Here is a 25496-nt window from a genome sequence, read left to right on the forward strand (position 1 = left end):
CGTGTAGGTGCGGCGTTGTTTTGAGTTTTTTTACGTGAATTTGGTGCACTAAGTTGGGTGTCAAAAACAGGTGGTGGACTCCCAGATCATTCTTAGGGATTTGCCCAAACTTCCGGTGAAGGCAAGTAAAACTGTGATGGTTATTCCGTCTGTCAGATGAGGAGTCTTATACTTGTTTATGTTGTGCTATTATGTTCAAATTCATATTTTCTTTTGAGTACGATCATTTGAAAATGTTCATGTTTCATGGATTTCATATGTTGAGTTTGAGGTTTGATTATGTTACTCAAGTGGTTATTATGTGGAATGGGTGGAAGTAAATGCCTAGCACATTTTTATTTGGGAAGAACTCATGATGTTGTCATGCATAATGCACTCATCATCCATTGCATTGAAGTTTCATCGCGATCTTATGGTCCGACCGTACCGGTACATTGAGCATCATATGTTGCCCGAGAAGGGGTATGGTGCAGCTTCATATCCTTAGAGATATGGAGGCAGAAGTCATTATTGCATTTGTAGCCATGTGCATTCATGGGAGAGGTGTTGAATCTATTATGTGGATGTGGATAATTTGGACTTGTGCATGGTGATTCTACTTGGCGTTGAGTTTTTAGTTACTTGTTTACTTGCTGCAATTTACTGTTCAAAAGAAAGAAAAGAAGTCCTGAACACGTGGTTGTGTAAGCACAGTTGATTTACAATGTCCTATTTGTTGTTGTTATGTTTACTTGTTGAGATGTGTTATCTCACATCTTGCATTGCTTGATGCAGGCACCTAATTTCTGCTTTGGGAATAGAGGGATGTAGCAGCACGGCCACTACACCTTTAATAAAGGAACCACCATTTAATAATGTTGTTAATCAGAGTTGGACAAGTCTAGTGAATTGCTTTGTTCTTGGTTGAGCGTTTATTTTGGGGTGGGCTGAGTTTCTTATCCCATTTGTTTTGCTTTAGTTGGGTCATAATTAAGTTTTACCACTTTTGCATTTCAGTTTCTACTATGTGAATTATATGTCTTTATATCTTGTATGAGCTTCATGTTTCCCCTCCTTGTTATGCTAGTTTTCAAAGGAGGTGCTACCGGATTTTTGCTATATATTCTTTCTTTATTACTTCTCTTGTGTTGAGTAAGTTTGGTGGGTGGGGTTTGTGGTATTATCCATTGTGTGTGACCAGTGGGGTGTTACAGTTGGTATTGGAGCACGCGGGATGGCGGCCATGCCGCAAGCTCCACACCCGGTGAGCACCAAATCCGCCACTACGACCACGAGGAGACTTCCCGACGCCGATTGGAGGGTCAAGGTGGTTGCGGGACTCCCGATTTATAGTGGGCTAGGTGGGAATCGAGCCGGATCAGGATCCCGTGACCCCCGGTGGTGGTTCACAACAACCCGAGGCCCAAGCTAATGTGATACCCGGTTTGCAAAGAAGAGAAGTTGGGGGTTGTTCTTTTTGTTTTTTTTCCATCATCCGGTTGTTGTTTTGGGGATTTGGAATTTTGTGGAAAACATTCACAACTAGGGCAGTAGAATTTATTTGGTTTGACGCTTGCGTTGCGGTCGGGAGCTGTCGCGTGGGTTAGTTGGGCCGCAATTGGTGTTTCGGCCCATTAACCCTCCCAAACCCTAGCTGCCTCCCTCCTAACCCCCTCCCCCTTGTGCAGCCGCCCCCCCTCACTTCTCCCCCCTTGTCCGCCGCCCCCTGCCCATCTCCTCTCTCAATTCTTGCAGCCACCAAACCCTAGCCCCCCCCCCTCAATCCCCTCCTCCCAAGGTGCCAATCCTTGCCGCTCGGATCATCGTCACGTGGTGCGAGTCTTCAATCGTTTTGGTGGAGGGAAGAAGGGAGGAAGGAAAGGGGGAGAATCCAAGGTGATTTTTGTGTTCATCCCTTGTTCATTTGCGCTGCAATTTAATTGATTAGAGGTTGTGTTTGCGATTGGGTAGAGGGGGCTGTCCAGAATTTTAGGTGGTGGGTGAACAGCAGTAGTTCTAGCAGTTTCTGTGTTTTTTTCGTGAGAAATTAAGGGAAATCAGTTTGGGGATCATGTAGAACTTTGTCTTACCTTTCAAACGAGTATTTATGCGCTCAATTTGGAGTTATAAATTGAAAGTTATCACCGTTTGAATCCTGGTATGTGGCTGTCCAAAAAACAGATTTTCAGGGGGATGAACAGCAGCAGTATTAGCAGTTTCTAGAGATTTTTCGGGAGTAATTAGGGTTAATCAGTATAAGAATCATGAAGGGCTCTTTCTTATCTTTCCAACAAGTACTTATGCGCTTGATTCGGAATTATATTTTAAAAGTTATCGCTGTTTAAATCCGAGTATGTCAGTGCCCAAAACAGAAAAAAAAACAGATTGCAGGGTTTATTTTGTGGACCGTTTAGGGGTAATTAGATGTTAGAATTTAATCATAAATTGTATACAAAACTTGTGGGGAATTTTATGTAGTTGCCTCTGGAGTTTTTGTTTGACACCACTGCTGTCTTAATTTTAAAGTTATGGAATTGTTAAGCAGCGCCGCTGCAGTTTGGTTGGTGTGAGGAGAATTGTTACCCGCGGCGGGGTTTGAGATTGCGTGTAGGTGCGGCGTTGTTTTGAGTTTTTTTACGTGAATTTGGTGCACTAAGTTGGGTGTCAAAAACAGGTGGTGGACTCCCAGATCATTCTTAGGGATTTGCCCAAACTTCCGGTGAAGGCAAGTAAAACTGTGATGGTTATTCCGTCTGTCAGATGAGGAGTCTTATACTTGTTTATGTTGTGCTATTATGTTCAAATTCATATTTTCTTTTGAGTACGATCATTTGAAAATGTTCATGTTTCATGGATTTCATATGTTGAGTTTGAGGTTTGATTATGTTACTCAAGTGGTTATTATGTGGAATGGGTGGAAGTAAATGCCTAGCACATTTTTATTTGGGAAGAACTCATGATGTTGTCATGCATAATGCACTCATCATCCATTGCATTGAAGTTTCATCGCGATCTTATGGTCCGACCGTACCGGTACATTGAGCATCATATGTTGCCCGAGAAGGGGTATGGTGCAGCTTCATATCCTTAGAGATATGGAGGCAGAAGTCATTATTGCATTTGTAGCCATGTGCATTCATGGGAGAGGTGTTGAATCTATTATGTGGATGTGGATAATTTGGACTTGTGCATGGTGATTCTACTTGGCGTTGAGTTTTTAGTTACTTGTTTACTTGCTGCAATTTACTGTTCAAAAGAAAGAAAAGAAGTCCTGAACACGTGGTTGTGTAAGCACAGTTGATTTACAATGTCCTATTTGTTGTTGTTATGTTTACTTGTTGAGATGTGTTATCTCACATCTTGCATTGCTTGATGCAGGCACCTAATTTCTGCTTTGGGAATAGAGGGATGTAGCAGCACGGCCACTACACCTTTAATAAAGGAACCACCATTTAATAATGTTGTTAATCAGAGTTGGACAAGTCTAGTGAATTGCTTTGTTCTTGGTTGAGCGTTTATTTTGGGGTGGGCTGAGTTTCTTATCCCATTTGTTTTGCTTTAGTTGGGTCATAATTAAGTTTTACCACTTTTGCATTTCAGTTTCTACTATGTGAATTATATGTCTTTATATCTTGTATGAGCTTCATGTTTCCCCTCCTTGTTATGCTAGTTTTCAAAGGAGGTGCTACCGGATTTTTGCTATATATTCTTTCTTTATTACTTCTCTTGTGTTGAGTAAGTTTGGTGGGTGGGGTTTGTGGTATTATCCATTGTGTGTGACCAGTGGGGTGTTACAGTTGGTATTAGAGCATAGGCTGTAGGTCCTAGCAAGTGGAGTAGTAATAATTTCACACACTGCACATGTAGGATGGGATTTCTGTCTTGCTATTGATATGATTATGTTATGGTCTGTGCTAGCTTTGACATTATCTGAAGAGATGCTATGCCTATCTCATTTACTTATTATTCTCATCCCTGTGGCTGCAGCTATGCCGCCTCGTAGGGCTCGGGGTAGTCCGCAAGCTCCTAGTGGGGACTCAATGAGTCCGGCGGCAATGTTAGCCGCAATGCAGGCCATGCAGCAGGAGTTGGCCCTTCTGAGGCAAGCCATTCCTGTCGCCCCTGCGGGTGCTGCTTAGGGTGCTGGAGGTGGAGAAGTGCCTGGGGGCGCCGTCCCTGTGGGTGCTGCTCCAGGTGGCGGGGCCGAGGTGCCCCTTCCAGTCAGTGGTCTTTCTCTGATGCAGTGGATGGGCATGAAGTTGGATTCTTTTGATGGCAGTGGTACTCCGAGCAAGGCGGCAGATTGGTTGACTTATGTGGAGGATAAGATGAATGTCTTCGAGATTGCATATGGAGATCGGGTTCGCTTTGGCACTCAGCTGCTGAAGGGAGAGGCGTAAATTTGGTGGAGAGGCGTGCAGGCAGCGCACTCCTCCTCACCAGGAGTCCTATCATGGGATGTTTTCATCAGGCAGTTCGAAAGGAGATTCTACCCGGTCACCTTTCTGGAGAAGATGAAGATTGACTTGCAGTCCTACAGGCAGGAGAAGAAGTCTGTCACAGAGTATGAGGTGGGCTGCAACAAGATGGTCCGCTTTGTCCCTCATGTGGCTTATAATGAGATGGAGAAGGCGAGCCAGTTTCGTCAGGGTCTGAAGCCTTCTATCAGGCATGCACTGGGGGCCTTTCCGTTGGTGGACTTCTGTACCACGGTGGAGCAGGCGCTAGGTGTGGAAATGCAACACCAGTATACCATGGAGTCGCAGAAGTCTTCGGGTGTTGATCAGCCTCGTAGCCAGGACACGAGGAGGGGCAACACTGGAGGTCCAGCTCACAAGAGGGGCAAGTCTCAGCATCAGTGCCACCATCCTTACCGTGGCAAATCTTCTGACTCGGGTACTTCGGGAGGAAGTACTCAGAGGTTTCGGGCCATTCCTAAGCCCGGGCTGGGGCTGGTGTGTTTCCGCTGTGGAGATGCGCATCGCCGTGCAGAGTGCCAGTGGAGTGGCAGGTGTTCGATCTGCAGTCAGGACCACAAGGATGTGGTGTGTAGGAGGAATCCCAATGGGAAGCTCAGATGGGAGCCGGTGACTTCCTCCTCTTCTCAGGGCACTATCAACATGATGTCAAGTGCTGAGCAGCAGTTTTCAGTTCCTCTTCCTCCACAGCAGCTTTATGTGCATGGGACTTCTCAGTTCGTGCCGATGCAGGGTTTCCCTCAGTATCAGGTCGTGCCTACTCCTGCACCGTCTACCCCTGTGTTGACTCAGTTTGGAGCTCCGCGCCAGCCTCCTCCGGTGGCGCAGTGGGGTTCTTCTGTTAATTTCACTCGGGAGCTTCCTCTTCTGCGGGTATTTCTGGAGCTTATGTGCTACCCGCTACGGATGGCAGGGAGCAAGGAGACGTGGTGACAGGTACGATTTCAGTTGATTCATTTGCAGCCCATGCTCTTTTTGACTCTGGCGCTAGCTATTCGTTTGTTTCGGAGGATTTTGTGTCGCGGGCTGGTCTTTCGGTGCAGAGGTTGGGTCACCCAATTTTGGTTAGTTCTGCTAATGGCTCCATTAGTAGCTGTTCAGTTTGTCAGGGGTGTTCCATCATTCTTGTTGATGAGGTTTTTTCGGCCAATCTGGTGGTGATTTCCTTGGGGGCATTCGATGTTATCTTGGGCATGGATTGGTTATCCCAGTATCGCGCGGTTATATCCTACTTCTGGAAGACAGTGTTATTGCAGGCGTCGTCGGGTAAGGAGGTGGTATTCTTGGGAAGTTCCCCGAAGTTCACATTATCCTTGTTGGCGCAATTGCTTCCTGATCGCCGGTCAAGGAAGTCGGGGATCTTTTTCTCTATGGTGGTGGAGGGTGAGGCTGCCTTGCGGGTGCAGGACATCCAGGTGGTGTGTGACTTTGCTGACGTGTTTCCGGCAGAGCTTCTAGGCATTCCTCCGGAGCGCGATGCAGCTTTTGAGATTAAGCTGATCCCGGGTATGCAGCCTATTCATAAGGCCCCGTATCGAATGGCTCCAAAGGAGCTGTTGGGGACTTGTTCTCAAATACTATGAATCAAGAACAAGGCAACACAAAATGTTAAATATCAAAAGGCCCTTCGTCCTTCAAATCATTATTTCCTTTCGGACATAATGAATTTAGGACGAAGGTCATGAAGGTCATACCTTCATGATCATGATAAAAAATAGAGAACATTCAGACAAAAATAAAGAAAGTAACACAATTATTGTAAATATTATTATTAATATATTTCTTCTCTTTATTACTTATTTGAACAAGAATAAATTACAAGTATACCTTCGGTTTGAAGGAGAAGAGTACAGGCGTGACGCAAAAGTGAATGTCCAGTCAACGTGAACAGTACGGGGATACTGTTCACCTATATATAGGCACGGGTCGCAGCCCATGCAAAATTACATTAATACCCTTTACATTTATCAATAACTCTATGATAATTCTTCGAGGTCTAATCTGGTTTTTCATCTTTAAGTCGGTTTCCTTTTGCGCCGCTATCCCGAAGCTCTTCTACACACAGCTTCGGCTTTGCGCCAACCTTCGTGTTCTTTGTGCTTCTTCATATCGTGGCTCCGATCCGAGTCCGAAGATACCTGTTAATGTACTTTACTCCAGAAACATTGTTAAATCATGTTTTTGAGGTCCTTCGGAAGCCGAAGGCCCCCAACAGTAGCCCCTCACAATATTAATTTGTTAGAATGATAAATTCAGATTGTGAAATGGACGAATGCTATGAGCCGATGGTCCGAAAAAACACCTTCCTCTTGCTAGAATAGCAACAGTCATTGGCAAATGGGACCCTCCAGTCTCCGACATAATGGGTTTATAAATAGAGGCTCGTCACAATTTATTTGGCACGCTCTCTTGCCATCTGTTTTACCTGCTCACATAGCTTTGTGCCTACAAATATTTGGTTGCCTCCCTAGTTTTAAGCTTCGGAAGCGAGAGGCAAGAATTCCGAAGGAATGTCTGAGAAGAAGAAGGTTGCTGCCGAAATGAAGCTGAGCCTTTCTGAAGAGATGCATCTGGGTTTTCTTGGGTCAATGGCAAAGACGAATACGGAGAAGATTACAAGGGAGATTTTAGAAGGTTTATCTGAAGATACTGGTGATAGTGACAGTTACGATGCAGATAGTGGGGGTGAAGATTCCGAAGATCGGCCATGGTGACCAAGCCATTCAGTCTTCGGAAAATCAGCTATTGGGCAAAGTCATCTTGAAAACATGAAGGGGAGATACTTTCGAGATATGTCCATTGTGAGAGCAGATGCCGGAGAAAGAACTGTGCCAACTCCCGAAGATGATGAAGTCGTTATCTTCCGAAGCTTTTTAAAAGCTGGGCTGCGATTCCCTCTAAGCAGATTCGTGGTGGAAGTTCTGAAAATATATCAGGTTTACCTTCATCAACTTACCCCCTGAAGCAATAATAAGAATGGGAATCTTCGTCTGGGCTGTGAAGAGTCAGGGTCTAGAGCCAAGTGCGAAAAGCTTTTGCAATATACATGAATTGTTATATGAAACGAAGCCCTGGGGTAAGGAGCAATATCATAATAACTTTGGTTGCTACAGCTTCGGCTCTCGCTCTGGATCAAGCTGTCCCGTGCCCACCTTTCGTAAGAGATGGCCCGGAGAATGGATGAAAGAATGGTTCTATGTAAAAAATGTTTTAAAGGTTCGAGAGGATATTAAGGATGTCATCATGTGCCCCATCTGGCAGTGCTTCGGACTCCGGAAACTGAAGGTAGAAATGGATGAAGCAGCCAAAGAATGCCAACGGGCCTTCGGCGTAGTCTGCTCTTTTATTGGGACAAGGGATTTAATACAAGAACACATTGCCTTCAGAGTATGGCCTCTTGCAGATAATTGGGAAATGCCGAAAGAAACTGTTAAAGAAACTGACGAAGGTGGGCTAGTCAGGCTGAAGTATACATTCAAGTATGGAGACAAGTTCGTTGAACCAGATGATGATTGGTTAAAGAGCATTGAGACTGTAAGTGATGAATTGCTTGGGATATATTCGAAAGCCGAAGATACTGCATTATCAGCGGCCTTCGGAGACCGAAAAAAGAAAAGACTGAACCGAGTTTTTGATGCAATTGGATTCGTGTACCCCGACTACCATTATCCAGTGCGGGGACAGAAAAGGAAAGGTACGGCTTCTGCGAAAGAAAGTGCTTCAGCTGCTCCTAGCGAGCCAGTGCCGAAGAGAAAAAGGGTGAAAGTCCTCACACACCGGCCACGTTACATTGAACTAGCCACAGTACTTGAACTCGACAGTGAAACATCTTCGGCCCCCAAAGCTAAGGAATCAACTCCGCTGCCAGGAGCCAAAGAGCTGGCCGAAGAACTAACAACAAAAGAATTGGATGAACCAAAGATTCTATTACCAGAAACCAAAGAGCTGTCCGAAGTGCCATCGACAGAAAAGATGGAAGAAGCAAAAGCATCAACTGAGGGAGCGAAAATATCAGAAATTTTAAGTCCTTCAGAAGGAATTGAAGCAGCGAAAATTAAAAAGGGGCCAATAGTGACCCCAAAAAGAAAAAGAATGGTTAATGTGTTAGATGTTTTGGAAACAATTAAACTTCCAAGCACAACCCCAAAGAAGACTGCTGAAACTTCTGAGGTGCTTGCTGAAGTATCCGTTGCTAAGGCTTCGAAGCAAAAGACTGAAGTTGAAACTGGGCCTTCAGAACCAACCAAGGTAATACCTTTGGTAGTAGAAGAAGCAAAAACTGCAAAGGCAACTGAAGAAATGAAAATGTCAAAGCCTACTTTGACCGAAGAAATTGATACTGCTGTCCCCGAAGCATCTTCCAAAATATACGATTATATTGTGCGTCATGCTTCGGGGAAAAAGTTATCGGAAGAAGAAGTTTTTGAAGCTAATCACTATGCCAAAGAATTGAAATATCCGAAGGGGGCACTAGTGTTCAATGGGACGGACGAAGAAGATTTCCTATACTGTCTCCCAGACAATAAAGAATTATCCGTCTGTCGGGAGATGTCTAGAAGTATGGGGTTTCCGAAACTCGAAGCTGAATTATGTGCTATGACGAAGGAGGATCTTGCGGATAGTCTTGCGTACAATAGCCTGAAGGTATGGGAATTAGATGTTTACAAATTTTAAAATTCGTAACTCATTCTTTTATTCTTATACCAACCTCTTTTTTTTACATATAGGGTTTAATTCTAAGCAACGCATTGAGAGCACAAAAGAGTGCCGAAGACGAGAGCTATGAAATTGCATTCAACAACCTACGATCAGAAGTTATTAAACTGAGAAATGAAGCTCTGGAAAAGGATAAAATTCTGCTTACATTGGTGGACAAGGTAAAAAAGGACGAAGCTGCCTCAAAGGCCCAGGCCGAAGCTCAAAGACGTGAAATTAAAGATTTTCAGAAACAGCTAGCTAGAGCTAAAGAAGAGCGTACACTTGAAGAAACAAAACGAGAGCTTAGTGATCAATTGGCCAACCATTTAGAGATAAGTGTTAAAGAGCTTCGCGCATCCCAGAGGAAATGCTATGTTAAATCCATAGAGTGCGTCAAAAAGATAAAATCCAGCTTCGCCAGCGTTGGCGCATTCTCTAGTGAAGAGAATTTTTCAAGAGGCAATCCTGAAGGTCCAATGGAATGGATCAGTCACGAAGTAGAGGCCTTCGAGGAAATCCTGAATAGCCGTGGTGACATCTGCGCTTTTTCGGGTGCTAGGGGGATTGCTGCTGTTTTGGAGAGGAAAGGCTGCGAGCATGTAAAATCCTTAGCGCAGTCCGAAGCTACCTTGTCCTCTGAAGACATTAAAAACCCCTCACCCGAAGCAAGCATGGTCGGTGGGAAATTCTTCACCAATATCTGGGATAACGGCGGCCGAGAATTGGCGCAAGAAATTATTCAAAGGAGTGAAAAAGGCATCCACGATGCTAGAAAAGTAACGGAAGCTGCCGAGAAAAGTACAGAGCCCGAAGGGCAAATAGGTATTAATTAGTGGTTTTTATCATGCTGTAATTTTAATTCCAGACTCTGTTCTCGGTTTGTAATAATAATATAGTCGTATCTTTTCTTCCCTCAGAACCTACTGAGACATCTCCGGGCCCCCACCCGAAGGGGGACGATGAAATTAGAGAAATGGCCGAAGCCATTATGGACAAGGTTGTCAACCAACTACTGAATGAAGCTGCAGAGATAGTGCTTAAAGAGGATTGAATGCCATTGTAGAAACATTTGAAACGTAAAAAATGTGTAATATACTGTAACTTTAAATGTAATATATAATCTATTTATAGTTTAATTCTTTACGATGCATGAAACTTTGCATACATACCATTTTTTGAGCCTTCGGCGAAAAAACACCTTCCCTTCTTTTCATGCTTCGTGAAGAAAAACCTTTCTATATCACAAGAATTCGCTTACTTCTCTGATGAAAAATGTCCAAGCTTCGTGAAATATTTTCCGAAGCTATAAAAAAGTTTTGTGTTGCGTTTCCAATGAGGCTACACTTCATCTCGATTTGACTTGTGCTTTAGCACGATTTTCTCTTTTCCAAAATATGTTCCGAAGGTCAACACTGTATCCCCTTCTTGTTCCAGATGCATTATGCTGTATGATGCTTATGTTATGCAAAAATGATGTGATGATGTTATGTTATGCAAAATGATATTTGTGCCGCAGATATATATCCCTGTAATAAAGCACACACACTTTTTATATCAGCGCTGACTTTTCGCTGTAAGCCTCCCTTAGGAGCTTCTTCGCCTTTTACTTTCAGCGGAATCAGCGTTTATTTTTCGTTGTAAGCCTCCCTTAGGAGCTTCTTCGCCTTTTACTTTCAGCGGAATCAGCGTTTATTTTTCGCTGCAAGCCTCCCTTAGGAGCTTCTTCGCCTTTTACTTTCAGCGGAATCAGCGTTTATTTTTCGCTGTAGGTTTAGAAAACTTACACTGCGCTCCCTTAGGAACGACTTTTTACTGCTTCGAACAATTTGTACTGTGTCTGTTAGATCAAATTTTTGATAATACAAAGGTCCTTCAAATCAGTATAAGTTCATATGCTTCGGCAACTCAAGCCTATGGAAAAACATATTTTTATTATGGTAAAAGATGAAAGTATTACAAGGAATTGAAATTCAATAAAAGACATTTAAACTCTTCATAATTGTTCCTTATTAACAAAAGGGTAATAGTGAATGTAGAAAATGCAAAAGAACTGCTGTTGAGGTAGGATATTTGTCAATAAATGTGCTTCGACTCTGGCAAAGTGCTGTTGACTGTGCGAGCTTCGGACTCCTCTCTGAAATCCCTCTGAAGATGATTGTGCTGACTCCCTTCTGGCTGTTGTCCTCGCTGGGTCGGCGGTGGCGGTGGAGGTTGCTGCCAAGATGCTTGGGGTTGGCTCGCCGAAGCAACAGAAGCTGCAGGGTGGTTGCCTACATATTCTGGAATATAAGGTGAGTGATACGAAGCAGTATGCATGACCTGCTTCGGCTGACTCTGTTGCGCTGCTGCTTCCGCTATTTGCTTCTGCTTCTGGATGGTAACATGGCACATCCTGGTAGTATGGCCCTTGTCTTCACCACAGAATAGGCAATATATTTTTCTTAGCTGGTCTCCAAACCTTCCCCCGAAGCCCCTGGTGCCTCTACCCCTTGGCGCTGGCGGCCGAAAAGAACTCTGCTGTTGGGCCGAAACTTGTGAAGAGTGTTGTGGCCTTTGCTGCTGGCTCCCTCGATCATCAGTTTGAGCAGAGTTATGGATTGACCTAACATGCCTCGGGTGAAATCTTCCTCCGAAGCCCCTGGTCATTTCAGAGAACCTGAATGCTTCCTCCCTTCTTTGGCGGAAGTCATTGTCAGCTCGAATGTATTCGTCCATCTTCTGGAGCAGCTTCTCCAACGTTTGTGGTGGCTTCCTTGCAAAGTACTGCGCTGATGGTCCCGGCCGAAGCCTCTTAATCATGGCCTCAATGACAATTTCATTGGGCACTGTTGGCGCTTGTGCCCTCAGGCGCAGAAACCTCCGGACATACGCCTGAAGGTACTCTTCATGATCCTGGGTACACTGGAAGAGAGCCTGAGCGGTGACTGGCTTCGTTTGAAACCCTTGGAAGCTAGTTATCAGCATATCCTTCAATTTCTGCCAAGAAGTGATTGTCCCTGGCCGAAGAGAAGAGTACCAAGTCTGAGCAACGCTCCTGACGGCCATGACAAAAGATTTTGCCATGACTGCCGTATTGCCACCATACGAAGATATGGTTGCTTCATAGCTCATTAGGAATTGCTTCGGGTCTGTGTGACCGTCATACATGGGGAGCTGGGGTGGCTTGTAATACTATGGCCATGGTGTAGCCTGGAATTCTGTTGAGAGAGGAGAAGCATCATCAAAAGCAAAGTTTCCATGATGGAAATCTTCATACCAGTCATCCCCATTGTGGAAGCCTTCCTGATGAAGCTCTCTGCGTGGAGGCCTTCGGCTCTGATCATCTTGAACAAGATGACGAACCTCTTCGGAAGCTTCGTCTATCTGTCTCTGAAGATCAGCTAGACGAGCCATCTTCTCCTTCTTGCGTTGCACCTGTTGCTGAAGGATCTCCAGGTTTTGGATCTCCTGATCCGGGTCATCCTCCGGAGGTGTTGGACTAACAGCCTTCCTCTTCTGGCTTCGGGCCTCTCTAAGAGAAAGGACATCCTGATTGGGATCCAGCGGCTGTAAAGTACCAGCCCCTGTCGCTGAAGCTTTTTTCGGCGGCATGACGAAGGTGATGCTTGCCGAAAGTGTTCAAGACTCAAAAAATGGAAGTGAGTTCACCGGAGGTGGGCGCCAATGTTGGGGACTTGTTCTCAAATACTATGAATCAAGAACAAGGCAACACAAAATGTTAAATATCAAAAGGCCCTTCGTCCTTCAAATCATTATTTCCTTTCGGACATAATGAATTTAGGACGAAGGTCATGAAGGTCATACCTTCATGATCATGATAAAAAATAGAGAACATTCAGACAAAAATAAAGAAAGTAACACAATTATTGTAAATATTATTATTAATATATTTCTTCTCTTTATTACTTATTTGAACAAGAATAAATTACAAGTATACCTTCGGTTTGAAGGAGAAGAGTACAGGCGTGACGCAAAAGTGAATGTCCAGTCAGCGTGAACAGTACGGGGATACTGTTCACCTATTTATAGGCACGGGTCGCAGCCCATGCAAAATTACATTAATACCCTTTACATTTATCAATAACTCTATGATAATTCTTCGAGGTCTAATCTGGTTTTTCATCTTTATGTCGGTTTCCTTTTCCGCCGCTATCCCGAAGCTCTTCTACACACAGCTTCGGCTTTGCGCCAACCTTCGTGTTCTTTGTGCTTCTTCATACCGTAGCTCCGATCCGAGTCTGAAGATACCTGTTAATGTACTTTACTCCAGAAACATTGTTAAATCATGTTTTTGAGGTCCTTCGGAAGCCGAAGGCCCCCAACAGGAGCAGATTGAATTAAAGCGGCAATTGGATGATCTGTTGGCTAAGGGCTTCATTAGGCCTAGCAGGTCTCCATGGGCTTCCCCGGTATTGTTTGTTGAGAAGAAGGATAAAAGCAAGCGGCTGTGTGTGGATTATCGCGCTTTGAATCAAGTGACAATCAAGAATAAATATCCGCTTCCCCGAATTGAGGTCCTCTTTGAGCAGTTGAGGGGTGCCCAGGTGTTCTCCAAAATTGATTTGAACTCCGGTTATCATCAATTGAGGATTTGTGAGGAGGATATTGAGAAGACCGCCTTTTGCACCAGGTATGGGCATTATGAGTTCATAGTCATGTCTTTTGGCTTAACTAATGCCCCTGCTGCCTTTATGGAAGCAATGAATAGGATGCTGCATGAATTCCTGGACGATTTTGTGGTCGTATTCCTGGATGATATTTTGATTTATTCAAAGACCGAGGCCGAGCATGAACAGCATCTCCGTCTCGTTCTGGGTGCCCTAAGGAAGAATCAATTCTATGGCAAGTTGAAGAAGTGTGCCTTTTGGCTATCCGAAGTGGCTTTCCTGGGGCACGTGATTAATCAGCAGGGTATTGCGGTTGATCCCAAGAATGTTGCGGCTGTGGTGGAGTGGAAGAGACCTTCTAGTGTCTCTGAAATCCGAAGTTTCTTGGGGCTTGCTGGGTATTATCGGCGCTTCATACCAAATTTTTCCAGCATTGCTAAGCCTTTGACTAGGCTCTTGGAGAAGGGTGTTCCCTTCGTCTGGTCCAGCGATTGTGAGGTCAGTTATCAGTCATTGAAGAGCAAGTTGGTGGACGCCCCTATCCTAGCTTTGCCTGAGAGCGGTAAGCGTTTCACAGTTTATACGGATGCTTCGCGTATTGGTCTTGGCTGTGTGCTGATGCAGGAAGGAAGAGTGATTGCTTATGGCTCAAGGCAGTTGAGGAAGCATGAGGGGAATTATCCAACTCATGATCTGGAATTGGCCGCGGTGGTTTTTGCTCTAAAGTCGTGGAGGCATTACCTTTATGGCGAGGCTTGTGACATTTTCACCGATCACAAAAGTCTCAAATATATTTTTACTCAGAAGGAGCTGAATTTGAGGCAGCGACGGTGGCTGGAATTGATTAAAGATTATGATTTGTCCATTCATTATCACCCGGAGAAGGCTAATGTGGTGGCTGATGCCCTTAGCAGGTCCGGGGTTCCAAAGGTGGCCTTGCCGTTGATCGCTGATCTAGACCGTTTGGGGATCGCTTTGTGTTATGTCGGCACTGCTAGCAAGGAGACTCAGATGCTTATTCAATCCTCTCTCATGGAGAGAGTGCGTGCGGCTCAGTAGCAGGATCGTCTATTGCAGGAAGCTCGAAAGAGGGTGGGTGATGGTAAACCGCGGGAGTTCACCATTGATGAGAATGATTTGGTTTGTTTCAGGGGCCTCCTCTGTGTGCCTCAGAAATCAGAGGTGAAAATGGATATCTTGAGAGAAGCTCATAAAACGCCTTACACCGTCCATCCTGGCGAAACCAAAATGTACCGAGATTTGAAGCAAAACTTCTGGTGGAAGCGGATGAAGGTTGACGTTTCTAAGTATGTGGCCGCCTGTGAAGTATGTCAGCGCGTGAAGGCCGAGCATAAGCGGCCTGTAGGTTTGCTGAAGCCATTAGAAATTCCAGAGTGGAAATGGGAGCATATCACCATGGATTTTGTGGTGGGTCTACCTCGTTCCCCTCATGGCAGGGATGCTATTTGGGTGGTAGTGGATCGCTTGACTAAGTCTGCGCATTTTATTCCCATGAAGACCACAAGTTCAGCTTCAGATTTGGTTCCCTTGTATATGAAGGAAGTAGTCAGGCTTCACGGGGTACCTAAGTCTATTGTTTCTGATCGAGACTCCAAATTTGTATCCAAATTCTGGGAGAGTCTCCATAGTGCCTTGGGCACCAAGCTTTCGCTTAGTGTCGCTTTTCACCCTCAGACGGATGGTTAGTCAGAGCGAACAATCCAAACCTTGGAAGACATGTTGTGTGCTTGTGTTCTGTCATGGAAGGGTAGCTGGGAGGATCATCTTGCTCTGGCAGAGTTTGCTTATAACAACAGCTACCCGGCTAGCATCAAGATGGCACCATTTGAGGCTTTCTATGGAAGGCGGTGTATCTCTCCTCTGTGCTGGGAGACTTTGGGAGAGAGATCCGTGGTTGGTCCTGATTGGGTTCAACAAACTTCTGAAAAGGTTCGGGAAATTCGTCAGAATATTTTGGCAGCTCAGAGTCGTCAGAAGAGTTATGCTGATGTGAGGAGGCGGGATCTGGAATTTGCTGTGGGTGACCAAGTCCTTCTCAGGGTATCACCCACTAAGGGAGTTGTTCGGTTCGGTGTCTCTGGGAAGCTCAGCCCGAGATACATTGGACCGTTCACTATCTTGGCTCGAGTGGGCAGCCTGGCTTATCGCTTGCTACTGCCGGATTCCATGGCAGGGGTACACCCGGTTTTTCATGTCTCTATGTTGAGGAAGTTCTTGCGAGATCCGGACCATCAGATTGAGATGGAACCAATTGCGGTGCAGCAGGATCTGACTCTGGAGTGTCGTCCGGTGCGTATATTGGAATTCTCGGAGCGTGTGTTGAGGAAGAGATCAATTAAGTATGTCAAGGTCTTATGGACTAATCAGTCTGAGCGCGAGGCTACGTGGGAACTTGAGGAGCTGATGCGGCAGAAGTACCCGGAACTTTTCGTTGTGGGTAAGTGTTGTTGATTCATTAATCTTTTCTTTTGTCATTCCGATAGAAGCGTCAGAATTCGAGGTCGAATTCTTTTTAAGAGGGGTAGAGTGTGATACCCGGTTTGCAAAGAAGAGAAGTTGGGGGTTGTTCTTTTTGTTTTTTTCCCTCATCCGGTTGTTGTTTTGGTGATTTGGAATTTTGTGGAAAACATTCACAACTAGGGCAGTAGAATTTATTTGGTTTGACGCTTGCGTTGCGGTCGGGAGCTGTCGCGTGGGTTAGTTGGGCCGCAATTGGTGTTTCGGCCCATTAACCCTCCCAAACCCTAGCCGCCTCCCTCCTAACCCCCTCCCCCCTTGTGCAGCCGCCCCCCCACTTCGCCCCCCTTGGTCGCCGCCCCCCCTGCCCATCTCCTCTCTCAATTCTTGCAGCCACCAAACCCTAGCCGCCCCCCCCCCCCTCAATCCCCTCCTCCCAAGGTGCCAATCCTTGCCGCTCGGATCATCGTCACGTGGTGCGAGTCTTCAATCGTTTTGGTGGAGGGAAGAAGGGAGGAAGGAAAGGGGGAGAATCCAAGGTGATTTTTGTGTTCATGCCTTGTTCATTTGCGCTGCAATTTAATTGATTAGAGGTTGCGTTTGCGATTGGGTAGAGGGGGCTGTCCAGAATTTTAGGTGGTGGATGAACAGCAGTAGTTCTAGCAGTTTCTGTGTTTTTTCGTGAGAAATTAAGGGAAATCAGTTTGGGGATCATGTATAACTTTGTCTTACCTTTCCAACGAGTATTTATGCGCTCAATTTGGAGTTATAAATTGAAAGTTATCACCGTTTGAATCCGGGTATGTGGCTGTCCAAAAAAACAGATTTTCAGGGGGATGAACAGCAGCAGTATTAGCAGTTTCTGGGGATTTTTCAGGATTAATTAGGGTTAATCAGTATAAGAATCATGAAGGGCTCTTTCTTATCTTTCCAACAAGTACTTATGCGCTTGATTCGGAATTATATTTTAAAAGTTATCGCTGTTTGAATCCGAGTATGTCGCTGCCCAAAACAGAAAAAAACAGATTGCAGGGTTTATTTTGTGGACCGTTTAGGGGTAATTAGATGTTAGAATTTAATCATAAATTGTATACAAAACTTGTGGGGAATTTTATGTAGTTGCCTCTGGAGTTTTTGTTTGACACCACTGCTGTCTTAATTTTAAAGTTATGGAATTGTTAAGCAGCGCCGCTGCAGTTTGGTTGGTGTGGGGAGAATTGTTACCCGCGGCGGGGTTTGAGATTGCGCGTAGGTGCGGCGTTGTTTTGAGTTTTACGTGAATTTGGTGCACTAAGTTGGGTGTCAAAAACAGGTGGTGGACTCCCAGATCGTTCTTAGGGATGTGCCCAAACTTCCGGTGAAGGCAAGTAAAACTGTGATGGTTATTCCGTCTGTCAGATGAGGAGTCTTATACTTGTTTATGTTGTGCTATTATGATCAAATTCATATTTTCTTTTGAGTACCATCATTTGAAAATGTTCATGTTTCATGGATTTCATATGTTGAGTTTGAGGTTTGATTATGTTACTCAAGTGGTTATTATGTGGAATGGGTGGAAGTAAATGCCTAGCACATTTTTATTTGGGAAGAACTCATGATGTTGTCATGCATAATGCACTCATCATCCATTGCATTGATGTTTCGTCGCGATCTTATGGTCCGACCGTACCGGTACATTGAGCATCATATGTTTCCCAAGAAGGGGTATGGTGCAGCTTCATATCCTTAGAGATATGGAGGCAGAAGTCATTATTGCATTTGTAGCCATGTGCATTCATGGGAGAGGTGTTGAATCTATTATGTGGATGTGGATAATTTGGACTTGTGCATGGTGATTCTACTTGGCGTTGAGTTTTTAGTTACTTGTTTACTTGCTGCAATTTACTGTTCAAAAGAAAGAAAAGAAGTCCTGAACACGTGGTTGTGTAAGCACAGTTGATTTACAATGTCCTATTTGTTGTTGTTATGTTTACTTGCTGAGATGTGTTATCTCACATCTTGCATTGCTTGATGCAGGCACCTAATTTCTGCTTTGGGAATAGAGGGATGTAGCAGCACGGCCACTACACCTTTAATAAAGGAACCACCATTTAATAATGTTGTTAATCAGAGTTGGACAAGTCTAGTGAATTGCTTTGTTCTTGGTTGAGCGTTTATTTTGGGGTGGGCTGAGTTTCTTATCCCATTTGTTTTGCTTTAGTTGGGTCATAATTAAGTTTTACCACTTTTGCATTTCAGTTTCTACTATGTGAATTATATGTCTTTATATCTTGTATGAGCTTCATGTTTCCCCTCCTTGTTATGCTAGTTTTCAAAGGAGGTGCTGCCGGATTTTTGCTATATATTCTTTCTTTATTACTTCTCTTGTGTTGAGTAAGTTTGGTGGGTGGGGTTTGTGGTATTATCCATTGTGTGTGACCAGTGGGGTGTTACAGCTAACCTGGATCCGGACTCGGAGGAAACGACCGTCGCGCTAGGATTAACCAGGTCACAAAAACGCGGCGAACACCCCGCAACAAACCCCATCATCCCTAGCTTGGCGGATTCGGGTAGTTACCACAGAATCCGAGCATCCCTGTTGCGTCTGTTGCCGAGCACGCGTGATTTCGTTTTGGGGAGGAAGAACAAACTGTCAAGGCGGCCCCAGTGATCAGTGTCCGAGCGCAGGTGAGAATGACAGCGCGGGTTCACAAGCAATGCTAGTGGCATCATACGTGAGACTTGCGGGTGGGACCCGCCTGCTAGTGCATGATGTAGATGGTTGGCGCGAGATGGTCAGTTGGGCCCAGGGGCGCGCACTTAATGGGCCGAGGCAGGATGGGGTAACTAGGGCCGCAAAGAAGCGAAGCCGGCCCAAGAGCAGGTTTATTCTTCTCCTTTTTATTTTAATCCCCTTCACATTTTTCAAATTTCTATTTCAAGTTCAAACTTGATGAAACTTTCTGTTCTTAATTTTCATGCTTTTATTCTCAATCATAACCCTATAGATCCTACTATTTTCAATGTTATTATTTATTCTTCATCTGTTTATTTTAATTCCTAAAATAATAGATGATTGTTAAAATTTTCTTTTCTCACTTTCTATTTTCCACTTTCATTTATAATTTGAGGTCGAGTAAAATGTATCCCAAAAAAACTCTTAAGCATGGGATGCACATTCCTATTTATTTATGGGTTAATCGATAATAATAATCCATTATTTGGCTATGAAAATAGAAGGGTCCAAATAAATCTCTCATGATTTCAAAATCCTCAAATATATTTATTCATTTATTTTATCGTCATTTTTTTCTTTGACAAATTTTGGGCTTTACAAGATGAAGGTTGATTCTGGTCCCTGGCACACTTCTGACAATTTTCACATTTTTGTACTAGGTCCGCTGCATCGGAAGCAGCCTTCGACCAGTAGAATCCTTGTCTAAAAACTTTGCGAAGGAGTGGCATGGATCCAAAGTGGGCTCCACATATTCCTAAGTGTATTTCCATCATCAATTCTTGACCTTTGGCTCTGGATAGACACTTTAGTAATGGGGAGTATACTCCTTGCTTGAACAATTCAACTTCAGACTGTGTCAAGATATTTTTCATGCTTCGGATCCCTAGCCTTACTGCTTTTGTCAACCCGGCTTGTGAATACTTGAGAGTCAGATTTAAACACTGCTCTTCTTATGCCCATGGTGTGACGCCCCGAATTTTTGAGTTGATTTTTTTCTTTCTCTTTTACTCACCAAATTCGGGCGTTACCTTTTCTCTTTCTCTTTTCTTCTCGCTATGCCTAGTTCTTCTTCCAAGTTATAGCGAGATTCAGCTTGAGATCTCGTGTAAGTAAACCCTAGAAATACTTTCTTTGGTTTGTTGCACCATGCCGAACCATGCTTTTGTTTTGATTGAGTGAAACTGTGAAACCATTCATCAAGAAAATAGATTTAAAAAGGGAAAACTTTTTCTTTTTTTCTCTCCCCCCTCCTCCCCTTGTGGCCCAGCCAGGCGCGCGGCCCAGCCGCGTCAGCCGCCCCCTCTTCCCTTCATGGGCTGGCTCGGCGGCCCAGCTGCCCCCCTTCCCCGCTTTGGGCCCATCTGGCGGCCCAGCCGTTCCCCCCCGCTCCCCTCGTGCGCGCTCCGCGCGGGTGGTTGAGCTGCCACCGCCACCCCCCTGGTGGGGCCCGCTTGCCAGCCATGCCCCCCCCAAACCGCCTCCCTCTTTCTCTCTCTCCTCTCTATCCCCCTCGCGCATGTCTTCTTCCCCGTGCAGCTCGTTTCCCTCTCCCTCTCCACCTCGCCGCCGACCAGAACCGCCCCCTCAACGCCGGCCTCGCCCCTCGCGGTAAGCCCCCTCCCTCCTCTTCCCCTCACCCCTCCCCTCCTTCCATCCCTGCGTGGCGCCGTTCGGCCTGGCGCGGCCTCAGCGCGGCCGTGGCGCCCGCCCCGCCCCGGCCCACCGGTCCCAGCCGCCCCCCTCCCCCACGTCCCGGCCTCGGCCCGGCCGGCCATGGCGCGACCATGGCGTGCCCGCGTGGCCCCTGCTTCGGCCGCGGCGTGGCCCGGCCTCGCCAGCCCCGGCGCGTCCACGTCCGCCCTTCCCCGGCGCCCGCGCCCGGCCCCAGCATTCTGCCCCCCCCCCCCGGCTCGGCCGCCCTCGTGCCCCGTCCTCGGCGCGGCCGTGGCGGTGCGGCCTCGCCCGCGGCCCAGCTCCCCGCCCCGCCCCATTCGGCCCCTCCCAGTGCAGCGGCCACCGCGGCGCGGCGTGGCGCGTCCGCCCCTGTCCATGGCGCCCGGCATGCGTGCGCCCGCCTCGCGTGCCCCGGCGTGCCAGTGGCAAGCGGCCTTGAGCTCGGCCAGCGCGCGGCTCGTGCGTTCGGCCTCGGCGTGTTCGCGACGCGTCAGCGCGGCCTTGCACACGCGCGTGCTCGCGTGGAGCGCGCGGTGCTTCGGCACGGCTTGTCGTGCTCTCGACGCGCTCGTCTACCTCTGGACATGCCCGTCTACCCCCCCCCCCCCCCCCGTATACTCCATGCGTAGTGATCGCTTTATTTGTATCAATAAGTGGAACTCGATTTAGAAATTGGTTACGTTAGTTATTTCATTTAGTTAATCATTGACCTTGTTTAATGTTGATTAATTGAAATTGGTTATAATTCTATTACTGCATGTGACTAATACTCGTTAGTGTAACTAGGTGGAACTAGATCACGTAATGATTAGTACCCGTAATACGCTTCGAGTATAGCTTTAACCACGGCGAGACCTTCTTTCTTCTTTTTCTAGCCATGGCGAATGCAATATTGTATGTCATACTCTATGCATATTCAATCTATCTATTCTCTTGTATGGTGTACTGTTTATTTCCTAATTCGAATGGATGGATGTATGTATGTTTGCGCTCGCATAAAGAACGATCTGGTTGAGGAGCCCGAAGAACTCGCAGGAGAAACCCCTGAGCAGCTGTCAGTTGGTGGAGGCAAGTGTCCCTTGACCTACCTTTGTCTTATACATTCTTTAATTCACCTCTCGCATTTCACAGTTATACTTAAGGAGCGACTAGCTTTTGTTATCCATGTCCTTGTTTACCTATCTGGGTTGGATTATTATTGTTTAGCTTTATGCTATTGCTCAACTCTAATCAATGAACATGACGAGATTTATCAATGATACGTTGTTTCCCTCCTTTATTATGATGTTATTCTTGTGTCATTCAAGGGGGCTCGAGCGGTTTCTCGAGTGCCTCTCCGTAAGGACCTGTTTGTTGGATGACCGCCTGGGAAAACAGTGCAACCATGAGGGTGGAATGGGATGCCCTTAGCTGAATAATTAGAGGAACCGGGGTGTAGTTCGCTTAGCCGTCGTGCCGTTAATGGGGCTCGCTGTATGTGGCTCGCTCTGCCAAGTTTGGGTTCGCCCCCTTGGGGAGGAGTGCGGTGCATTTAGGAAACCTAACGGGCGGCTACAGCCCCGGGGAATCTTTGTAAAGGCTACGTAGTGATACCCTGCTGGGTCACCTTGGTAGTGATCAATGGAGAGTCATGATCTCCAGGCAGAAAGGGAAATCACGGCTTGTGGGTAAAGTGCGCAACCTCTGCAGAGTGTATGAAAAACTGATATATCAGCCGTGCTCGCAGTTTTGAGCGGCCAAGGGAGCTCCATTGATTAGTGGTACTTGATTAGAGATGTTCAGACTATAGGTGGCAATGAGAATGATGGTTTTGGTATTCACTCTGGTAATGGTAAGTGGTACTCTTTCCGTTTGGAGAGACGTACGTTTGGGTTAATAACGTGGGTTAATTCTAAAACTTGGCTTTCTCTACTAGTAATAATAACCTAACCAACTAAAAGCAATTGCTTGACTTACCCCCGCATAAAGCTAGTCCACTACAGCCAAACAGGATACTTGTTGAGTATGTTGATGTGTACTCACCCTTGCTCTACACACTAAACTCCCCCCATCCCTAGGTTGTCAGCATTGCAACCACTGCTCAGGAGAAGATGAAGCCGTGGAAGGATACCACCAGGAGTTCCAAGAGTACGACGAGTTCTAGGCATGGGTTAGCGGCAACCCCCAGTTGGCTGCCTGTGAAGGCCGTGTGTATCTACATTTCTTTTCCGCACTTTGATTATTGTAAAGACTATGCGGATGTCTGAGACATATGATGTAATCGACTATTATTTCCCTTTTATATTATCATTTAAGCTCTATGTGATGATGTCCAGTTATGTAACTGCTGTGTACGTGAATTGCTGATCCTGGCACGTACATGGTTCGCATTCGGTTTGCCTTCTAAAACCGGGTGTGACATAGGTGGTATCAAAGCCATGCTGACTGTAGGACCGCTAACCTAGATTAGAATAGTTGTTCTAAGGATTATAAACCTCTGTCCCTGCCTTGACTTTGGTACCCCTTCAAAAGTTTGTCGTATCGGCCAAACCTATGTTCTACTATATATTATACCTTGCTAAAAACCTTTTTGTTTACTCTAATTCCTCATTTTATTTATGGTTCATTACTTGCTAGTCATATTAGTTCTATCCTCACTCTTATGCTTGCGGTGTCTTTTGTAGATGGCTCGTCTTAGACACACTACACAGAAGTCTATCATCCCCTTCTTACCCTCCCATCTCGCGGAGCGTTCGCTTCGCCGTCCAGTGGCCAGGCAGTCCAGCCACTTGGAGAGGCTGCACCACCGGCTGCACGAGGAGCAGGAGCGTCGATGACAGGAGCAGGAGTTGCAGGGCTCTTCATTCTCGCTCCAGTAGGAGATAGAGTCTGTGAGGAGCTGCTCACCTGTGCTCCCCCTGGAGGCGCCCCCTGCACCACCACTGAGCGCCCCAGCCCCTGGAGTAGCGACTGGAGAAGACCCAGACGACGGAGGTGGCGACAACAGCTCGAGCCACGACACCGACCTTTCCGCCGACCAGGAGCCGGAAGGATGGGTTGCTCGGCCCATCACTCGCGACGCTGCTCGCGGGTGTCACTTCCACAATGCGCTCGACACCCTGCTACGTCAGGCACTTGACCGGCGTACTTGGTCTGTCGAGTTTCGCTGTGTGGTCTTCCAACATAGTCGCAGGGTCTACCCGGACCGCTGGGAGGCGACCTGCTTAGTGCGCCGTTCGGAGAACAGTCTCTGGGGTGCTGAGGTCCGCTCAGAGCACTATTCCATCTCTGAGCGGGACTCAGCTCAGGCGGCCATGCAAGATGTCGCACGACGTGCGCTTTCACACTACTGCTCGGTTCTCGGCGGGGTAGCCGACGGTCTCAACTTGAAGTATTACCCCGCCGTCCATCTAGCAGCACAGGAGGCGTGATTGTCTCACCTGTTAGTGAGGACAATCCTAGGTTGAGCAGCACAGTCAACCTAGCCGACGTGCTAAACACGGAGCTGGACCATGCGCTAGATGAGCTGAGTAGGGCTCGTGCTAAGATCGCTCAGCTGCGGGCTGAGCGCGCGGAGCGTCGTCACCTGGATGATGGCTCCCCCGCTCCCGTCGGGACTCAGCATCCGTACCGCTCACCTCGGCGTGGACACCAGTCTTATGGCAATCCCGACTGCAAGACCAAGATAGACTTAGAACCATAGATTGTCAGTGTTGAGTCTTGTAATAAATGCTTAATATAGAAGTTTTAGTCTTAGTCTCACTCTTACTTTTAGTTAGTCTTAGTTAGATAGGGTAGTTAGCTTATCCTGTGCTTTTATGCTTGTTATGATGAACAATGTTGGAGTTGGATCTTTGTAATGACTGTCACCAGAGTGTGGGTATCCCCTACATTTTGGTTTATATGTTAATGAAGTTAGTTATCTAGTTGGGAAGCCTTTCATTCCACTTTCCTCTTTATTTGAGAAGCTGTGTTGGCCTATGTTGGAGATGAGTGAAGATGTTCATCTGTTCAGTGTTGTGGAGAATTCTATACTCTTTTCTTATGCTGCAAGATTTGCAAGGTCAGTTCTGATGTGTGGTTGCATTCTGCAGATGTCAAAGATAGGCGCAGAGGAGGAAGGCGTGCTCAGCAGGAGCAGGCATCTCAGCAGGATGAGGCACCCCAGCAGCAGCAGCTGCCACCCCCGCCCCCGATGTCCATCGAGTAGATGTTCCTGATGCGGACTCAGGCAGTTCATGCCATCGGTCAGACTCTGGTCGCCATTCAGCAGCAGCAGCAGCCACCACCTCAACCTCAGATGCCTCAGATGCCCAGGGACAAGCGTGCTGAATTCATGAGAGGTCATCCCCCAACGTTTGCTCATTCTTCTGACCCCATGGATGCTGAAGACTGGCTGCGCACAGTGGAGCGGGAGTTGCACACCGCTCAGTGTGATGACAGGGAGAAAGTTCTGTATGGTCCCCGTCTGTTGAGAGGAGTAGCCCAGTCTTGGTGGGAGTCTTATCTCGCCACCCATGCCAACCCTGACACCATCACTTGGGAAGAATTCAGAGGTAGCTTTCGTCAGTACCATGTTCCTGCAGGTCTGATGACAGTGAAGAAGGAGGAGTTCCTGGCACTCAAGCAAGGGTCCTCGTCTGTCAGTGAGTACTGGGACAGGTTTCTGCAGCTGTCTCACTATGCTCCTGAAGATGTCAACACCGACACCAAGCGACAGTATTGTTTCTTGAGAGGCTTGGTTGACCCTCTGCAGTATCAGCTGATGAATCATACCTTCCTGACATTTTATCACCTGATTGACACAGCAATCATGATAGAGAGGAAGTGCAAAGAAATGGAGGATCGCAAGTGCAAGATCAGTGGACCCCAGCCTGGAAGTAGCAA

General features: G+C 46.4%; 1 long non-coding RNA gene across 1 annotated transcript; it reads left to right on the forward strand.

Annotated features, from left to right (window-relative positions):
* The first annotated feature begins 14379 nt into the window (after positions 1–14379).
* Positions 14380–19832, forward strand: LOC111589736 (uncharacterized). Its single transcript, XR_002748855.2, has 2 exons — positions 14380–19103; positions 19616–19832. It is a non-coding gene; the product is annotated as an uncharacterized lncRNA (long non-coding RNA).
* Positions 19833–25496: the final 5664 nt, after the last annotated feature.

Source organism: Zea mays, chromosome 7, assembly GCF_902167145.1.
Source record: "Zea mays cultivar B73 chromosome 7, Zm-B73-REFERENCE-NAM-5.0, whole genome shotgun sequence".
Classification (NCBI taxonomy): domain Eukaryota; kingdom Viridiplantae; phylum Streptophyta; class Magnoliopsida; order Poales; family Poaceae; genus Zea; species Zea mays.